Source organism: Mytilus trossulus, unplaced genomic scaffold (assembly GCF_036588685.1).
Source record: "Mytilus trossulus isolate FHL-02 unplaced genomic scaffold, PNRI_Mtr1.1.1.hap1 h1tg000961l__unscaffolded, whole genome shotgun sequence".
In the NCBI taxonomy this organism is placed as follows: Eukaryota; Metazoa; Mollusca; class Bivalvia; order Mytilida; family Mytilidae; genus Mytilus; species Mytilus trossulus.
This window is the reverse complement of record NW_026963573.1, coordinates 12,501-20,539: the sequence shown is the minus strand read 5'-3', so window position 1 is coordinate 20,539 and position 8,039 is coordinate 12,501.

Sequence of the window (8,039 nt, the reverse complement as noted above, 5' to 3'; positions counted from 1 at the left end):
AAAATTTTTTACGAGGGTGAAATGTTCATCGTGGGGTCGCACGTTAGACGCGGACAGGCTACCGCGGGTCTCTCGATCGTCCAGGCCGGCAAAGTATACCCTCGGTAAAAAATTTTTACGAGGGTGAAATGTTCATCGTGGGGTCGCACGTTAGACGCGGACAGGCTACCGCGGGTCTCTCGATCGTCCAGGCCGGCAAACTATACCTCGGTAAAAAAATTTTACGAGGGTGAAATGTTCATCGTGGGGTCGCACGTTAGACGCGGACAGGCTACCGCGGGTCTCTCGATCGTCCAGGCCGGCAAAGTATACCCTCGGTAAAAAAATTTTACGAGGGTGAAATGTTCATCGTGGGGTCGCACGTTAGACGCGGACAGGCTACCGCGGGTCTCTCGACCATCGAGGCCGTCTAACTATACCCTCGGTAAAAAAAAATTACGAGGGTGAAATTTTCATCGGGAAGCCGCACGTTAGACGCGGACAGGCTACCGCGGGTCTCTCGACCATCGAGGCCGTCTGACTATACCCTCGGTAAAAAAAAAAATTACAAGGCTGAAATTTTCATCGGGAAGCCGTACGTTAGACGCAGGCCAGCTACTGCGGGTCTCTCGATCGTCCAGGCCGGCAAAGTATACCCTCGGTAAAAAAAATTTTACGAGGGTGAAATGTTCATCGTGGTGTCGCACGTTAGACGCGGACAGGCTACCGCGGGTCTCTCGACCATCGAGGCCGTCTAACTATACCCTCGGTAAAAAAAATTACGAGGGTGAAATTTTCATCGGGAAGCCGCACGTTAGACGCGGACAGGCTACCGCGGTCTCTCGACCATCGAGGCCGTCTGACTATACCCTCGGTAAAAAAAAAATTACAAGGCTGAAATTTTCATCGGGAAGCCGTACGTTAGACGCAGGCAGCTACTGCGGGTCCTCTCGACCATCGAGGCCGTCTAACTATACCCTCGTAAAAAAAATTTACAAGGCTGAACTGTTCATCGAGAAGCCGTACGTTAGACGCAGGCAGGCTACCGCGGGTCTCTCGACCATCCATCGAAGCCGTCTGACTGTACCTCGGTTAAAAAAATTTTACAAGGCTGAAATGTTCATCGAGAAGCCGTACGTTAGACGCAGGCAGGCTACCGCGGGTCTCTCGACCATCGAAGCCTTCAAACTATACCCTCGGTAAAATTTTTTTACAAGGGTGAAATTTTCATCGAGAAGCCGTACGTTAGACGCAGGCAGGCTACCGCGGTCTCTCGACCATCGAAGCCTTCAAACTATACCCTCGTAAAAATTTTTTACAAGGGTGAACTGTTCATCGAGAAGCCGTACGTTAGACGCAGGCAGGCTACCGCGGGTCTCTCGACCATCCATCGAAGCCGTCTGACTGTACCCTCGGTAAAAAAAATTTTACAAGGCTGAAATGTTCATCGAGAAGCCGTACGTTAGACGCAGGCAGGCTACCGCGGGTCTCTCGACCATCGAAGCCTTCAAACTATACCCTCGGTAAAATTTTTTTACAAGGGTGAAATTTTCATCGAGAAGCCGTACGTTAGACGCAGGCAGGCTACCGCGGGTCTCTCGACCATCGAAGCCTTCAAACTATACCCTCGGTAAAAATTTTTTACAAGGGTGAACTGTTCATCGAGAAGCCGTACGTTAGACGCAGGCAGGCTACCGCGGGTCTCTCGACCATCCATCGAAGCCGTCTGACTGTACCCTCGGTAAAAAAAATTTTACAAGGCTGAAATGTTCATCGAGAAGCCGTACGTTAGACGCAGGCAGGCTACCGCGGGTCTCTCGACCATCGAAGCCTTCAAACTATACCCTCGGTAAAAATTTTTTACAAGGGTGAACTGTTCATCGAGAAGCCGTACGTTAGACGCAGGCAGGCTACCGCGGGTCTCTCGACCATCCATCGAAGCCGTCTGACTGTACCCTCGGTAAAAAAAATTTTACAAGGCTGAAATGTTCATCGAGAAGCCGTACGTTAGACGCAGGCAGGCTACCGCGGGTCTCTCGACCATCGAAGCGTCTAACTGTACCCTCGGTAAAAAAAATTTACAAGGCTGAAATGTTCATCGGGAAGCCGTCCGTTAGACGCAGGCAGACTACCGCGGGTCTCTCGACCATCGAAGCCGTCTAACTGTACCTCGGTAAAAAATTTTTACAAGGCTGAAATGTTCATCGGAAAGCCGCACGTTAGACGAGGCAGGCTACCGCGGGTCTCTCGACCATCCATCGAAGCCGTCTGACTGTACCCTCGGTAAAAAAATTTTACAAGGCTGAAAGGTTCATCGGAAAGCCGCACGTTAGATGCGGACAGGCTACCGCGGGTCTCTCGACCATCCATCGAAGCCGTCTGACTGTACCCTCGGTAAAAAAATTTTACAAGGCTGAACTGTTCATCGAGAAGCCGTACGTTAGACGCAGGCAGGCTACCGCGGGTCTCTCGACCATCCATCGAAGCCGTCTGACTGTACCCTCGGTAAAAAAAAATTTTACAAGGCTGAAAGGTTCATCGGAAAGCCGCACGTTAGATGCGGACAGGCTACCGCGGGTCTCTCGACCATCGAGGCCTTCAAACTATACCCTCGGTAAAAAATTTTTACAAGGGTGAAATTTTCATCGGGAAGCCGCACGTAAGACGCAGGCAGGCTACCGCGGGTCTCTCGACCATCGAGGCGTCAAACTATACCCTCGGTAACAATTTTTTAGAAGGGTGAAATTTTCATCGGGAAGCCGCACGTTAGATGCGGACAGGCTACCGCGGGTCTCTCGACCATCGAGACCTTCAAACTATACCGTCGGTAAAAAAATTTCACGTGGGTTACATTTTCATCGGGAAGCCGCACGTTAGACGCAGGCGAGCTACCGCGGGTCTCTCGACCATTCAGGCCGGCAAACAATACCCTCGGTAAATATTTTTTACGTGGGTGAGATTTTCATCGGGATGTCGCACGTTAGACGCGGACAGGTTACCGCGGGTCTCTCGACCATCGGCGGCCAGCCAAAGCCATAGCCTAGTCAAAAAGTGTTACAGGTTGACAATTTTTCATCGGGAAGCCGCACGTAAGAATAGTACAGCAGGTCTCTCGATGAAACGATCACATTTCATGTAACGTAACGTAACGAAGGCAGGCCATCGTACACCCTAACCTAAGCCGCCTCTTGACGATGCCTAACCCTAACCCTAACCCTAACCCTAACCCTAACCCTAACCCTAACCCTAACCCTAACCCTAACCCTAACCCTAACCCTAACCCTAACCCTAACCCTAACCCTAACCCTAACCCTAACCCTAACCCTACCCTAACCCTAGCCTGTTACTTAGGCCGTGTCAGGACCCAGGCTGGCATTATTCCTCGATACGTGTAGGTACGTGGTCGGCCTGTCTGGTACCGGGCGATCACGGGTCTCTACCGCAGGCAAAGGTACGTGGTCGGCCTTTACCGGGCTACCGCGGGTAGGTAGATACGTGAAGACCCGCATAAGCCCGTGGTACCCGTCTGGTACCGGGCGATCACGGGTCTCTACCGCAGGCAAAGGTACGTGGTCGGCCTTTACCGGGCTACCGCGGGTAGGTAGATACGTGAAGACCCCGCATAAGCCCGTGGTACCCGTCTGGTACCGGGCGATCACGGGTCTCTACCGCAGGCAAAGGTACGTGGTCGGCCTTTACCGGGCTACCGCGGGTAGGTAGATACGTGAAGACCCCGCATAAGCCCGTGGTACCCGTCTGGTACCGGGCGATCACGGGTCTCTACCGCAGGCAAAGGTACGTGGTCGGCCTTTACCGGGCTACCGCGGGTAGGTAGATACGTGAAGACCCCGCATAAGCCCGTGGTACCCGTCTGGTACCGGGCGATCACGGGTCTCTACCGCAGGCAAAGGTACGTGGTCGGCCTTTACCGGGCTACCGCGGGTAGGTAGATACGTGAAGACCCGCATAAGCCCGTGGTACCCGTCTGGTACCGGGCGATCACGGGTCTCTACCGCAGGCAAAGGTACGTGGTCGGCCTTTACCGGGCTACCGCGGGTAGGTAGATACGTGAAGACCCGCATAAGCCCGTGGTACCCGTCTGGTACCGGGCGATCACGGGTCTCTACCGCAGGCAAAGGTACGTGGTCGGCCTTTACCGGGCTACCGCGGGTCGGTAGGTAGATACGTGAAGACCCGCATAAGCCCGTGGTACCCGTCTGGTACCGGGCGATCACGGGTCTCTACCGCAGGCAAAGGTACGTGGTCGGCCTTTACCGGGCTACCGCGGGTAGGTAGATACGTGAAGACCCCGCATAAGCCCGTGGTACCCCTCTAACAGGCCGTCCACGTACCTTCCTCGTGGTAGCCCGCTAACAGGCCGTCCACGTACCTTCCTCGTGGTAGCCCGCTAACAGGCCGTCCGTCCACGTACCTTTCTCGTGGTAGCCCGCTGACAGGTCGACCACGTCCCCTTCTTACCCGCGGTAGCTGGCTACCGAGGCCGTCGACGTACCTTTACCTGCGGTAGACCGCTATCAGGTCGACCACGTCCCTCCTTACCCGCGGTAGCTGGCTACCGAGGCCGTCGACGTACCTTTGCCTGCGGTAGCCCGCTATCGGGTCGACCACGTCCCTCCTTACCCGCGGTAGCTGGCTACCGAGGCCGTCGACGTACCTTTGCCTGCGGTAGCCCGCTATCGGGTCGACCACGTCCCTCCTTACCCGCGGTAGCTGGCTACCGAGGCCGTCGACGTACCTTTGCCTGCGGTAGACCGCTATCGGGTCGACCACGTCCCTCCTTACCCGCGGTAGCTGGCTACCGAGGCCGTCGACGTACCTTTGCCTGCCGTAGCCCGCTATCGGGTCGACCACGTCCCTCCTTACCCGCGGTAGCTGGCTACCGAGGCCGTCGACGTTCCTTTGCCTGCGATAGCCCGCTATCGGGTCGACCACGTCCCCTTCTTACCCGCGGTAGCTCGCTACCGAGGCCGTCGACGTACCTTTGCCGGCGGTAGCCCGCTATCGGGTCGACCACGTCCCTCCTTACCCGCGGTAGCTGGCTACCGAGGCCGTCGACGTACCTTTGCCTGCGGTAGACCGCTATCGGGTCGACCACGTCCCTCCTTACCCGCGGTAGCTGGCTACCGAGGCCGTCGACGTACCTTTGCCTGCCGTAGCCCGCTATCGGGTCGACCACGTCCCTCCTTACCCGCGGTAGCTGGCTACCGAGGCCGTCGACGTTCCTTTGCCTGCGATAGCCCGCTATCGGGTCGACCACGTCCCCTTCTTACCCGCGGTAGCTCGCTACCGAGGCCGTCGATGATCCTTTGCCGGCCGTAGCCCGCTATCGGGTCGACCACGTCCCTCCTTACCCGCGGTAGCTGGCTACCGAGGCCGTCGACGTTCCTTTGCCTGCCGTAGCCCGCTATCGGGTCGACCACGTACGATGATACCCGCGGTAGCCCGTTAGCACGGCCGTCCACGTCCCTTTACCCCGCGGTAGCTCGCTACCGGGGCCGTCCACGTCCCTTTACCCGCGGTAGCTCGCTATCGGGTCGACCACGTACGATGAGACCCGCGGTAGCCCGCTAGCACGGCCGTCCACGTCCCTTTACCTGCGATAGCCCGCTATCGGGTCGACCACGTACGATGATACCCGCGGTAGCTCGCTACCGAGGCCGTCCACGTCCCTTTACCCGCGGTAGCTCGCTATCGGGTCGACCACGTACGATGAGACCCGCGGTAGCCCGCTAGCACGGCCGTCCACGTCCCTTTACCCGCGGAAGCTCGCTATCGGGTCGACCACGTACGATGAGACCCGCGGTAGCCCGCTAGCACGGCCGTCCACGTCCCTTTACCCGCGATAGCCCGCTATCGGGTCGACCACGTACGATGAGACCCGCGGTAGCCCGCTAGCACGGCCGTCCACGTCCCTTTACCCGCGGTAGCTCGCTATCGGGTCGACCACGTACGATGAGACCCGCGGTAGCCCGCTAGCACGGCCGTCCACGTCCCTTTACCCGCGGTAGCCCGCTATCGGGTCGACCGCGTACGATGAGACCCGCGGTAGCCCGCTAGCACGGCCGTCCACGTCCCTTTACCCGCGGTAGCCCGCTATCGGGTCGACCACGTACGATGAGACCCGCGGTAGCCCGCTAGCACGGCCGTCCACGTCCCTTTACCCGCGGTAGCCCGCTATCGGGTCGACCACGTACGATGAGACCCGCGGTAGCCCGCTAGCACGGCCGTCCACGTCCCTTTACCCGCGGTAGCCCGCTATCGGGTCGACCGCGTACGATGATATCCGCGGTAGCCCGCTAGCACGGCCGTCGACGTCCCTTTACCTGCGATAGCCCGCTATCGGGTCGACCACGTACGATGAGACCCGCGGTAGCCCGCTAGCACGGCCGTCCACGTCCCTTTACCCGCGATAGCCCGCTATCGGGTCGACCACGTACGATGAGACCCGCGGTAGCCCGCTAGCACGGCCGTCCACGTCCCTTTACCCGCGGTAGCTCGCTATCGGGTCGACCACGTACGATGAGACCCGCGGTAGCCCGCTAGCACGGCCGTCCACGTCCCTTTACCCGCGGTAGCCCGCTATCGGGTCGACCGCGTACGATGATATCCGCGGTAGCCCGCTAGCACGGCCGTCGACGTCCCTTTACCTGCGATAGCCCGCTATCGGGTCGACCACGTACGATGAGACCCGCGGTAGCTCGCTACCGAGGCCGTCGACGTCCCTTTACCCGCGGTAGCCCGCTATCGGGTCGACCACGTACGATGAGACCCGCGGTAGCTCGCTACCGAGGCCGTCGACGTCCCTTTACCCGCGGTAGCCCGCTATCGGGTCGACCACGTACGATGATACCCGCGGTACCTTCTCAGCCGCGGGTAAGCCCGCTGAAAAAAAAAAAAAAAAAAAAAAAAAAATTTTTTTTTTCCCCATCGCATGCGGTAGCCCCGCTATCGAGGACGACCACGTCCCTTCTCAGCCGCGGGTAAGCCCGATGAAAAAAAAAAAAAAAAAAAAAAAAAAAAATTTTTTCCCATCGCATGCGGTAGCCCCGCTATCGAGGACGACCACGTCCCTTCTCAGCCGCGGGTAAGCCCGATGAAAAAAAAAAAAAAAAAAAAAAAAATTTTTTCCCATCGCATGCGGTAGCCCCGCTATCGAGGACGACCACGTCCCTTCTCAGCCGCGGGTAAGCCCGATGAAAAAAAAAAAAAAAAAAAAAAAATTTTTTCCCATCGCATGCGGTAGCCCCGCTATCGAGGACGACCACGTCCCTTCTCAGCCGCGGGTAAGCCCGATGAAAAAAAAAAAAAAAAAAAAAAAAAATTTTTTCCCATCGCATGCGGTAGCCCCGCTATCGAGGACGACCACGTCCCTTCTCAGCCGCGGGTAAGCCCGATGAAAAATTTTTTTTTTTTTTTTTTTTTTTCCCATCGCATGCGGTAGCCCCGCTATCGAGGTCGACCACGTACATTCTCAGCCGCGGGTAAGCCCGATGAAAAAAATTTTTTTTTTTTTTTTTTTTTTTTTTCCCATCGCATGCGGTAGCCCCGCTATCGAGGACGACCACGTCCCTTCTCAGCCGCGGGTAAGCCCGATGAAAAAAATTTTTTTTTTTTTTTTTTTTTCCCATCGCATGCGGTAGCCCCGCTATCGAGGTCGACCACGTACATTCTCAGCCGCGGGTAAGCCCGATGAAAATTTTTTTTTTTTTTTTTTTTTTTTTTTCCCATCGCATGCGGTAGCCCCGCTATCGAGGTCGACCACGTACCTTCTCAGCCGCGGGTAAGCCCGATGAAAAATTTTTTTTTTTTTTTTTTTTTTTTTTTTTTCCCATCGCATGCGGTAGCCCCGCTATCGAGGTCGACCACGTCCCTTCTCAGCCGCGGGTAAGCCCGATGAAAAAAAAAAAAAAAAAAAAAAAAAAAAAAAAAAAAAAATTTCCCATCGCATGCGGTAGCCCCGCTATCGAGGACGACCACGTCGCTTCTCAGCCGCGGGTAAGCCCGATGAAAATTTTTTTTTTTTTTTTTTTTTTTTTCAA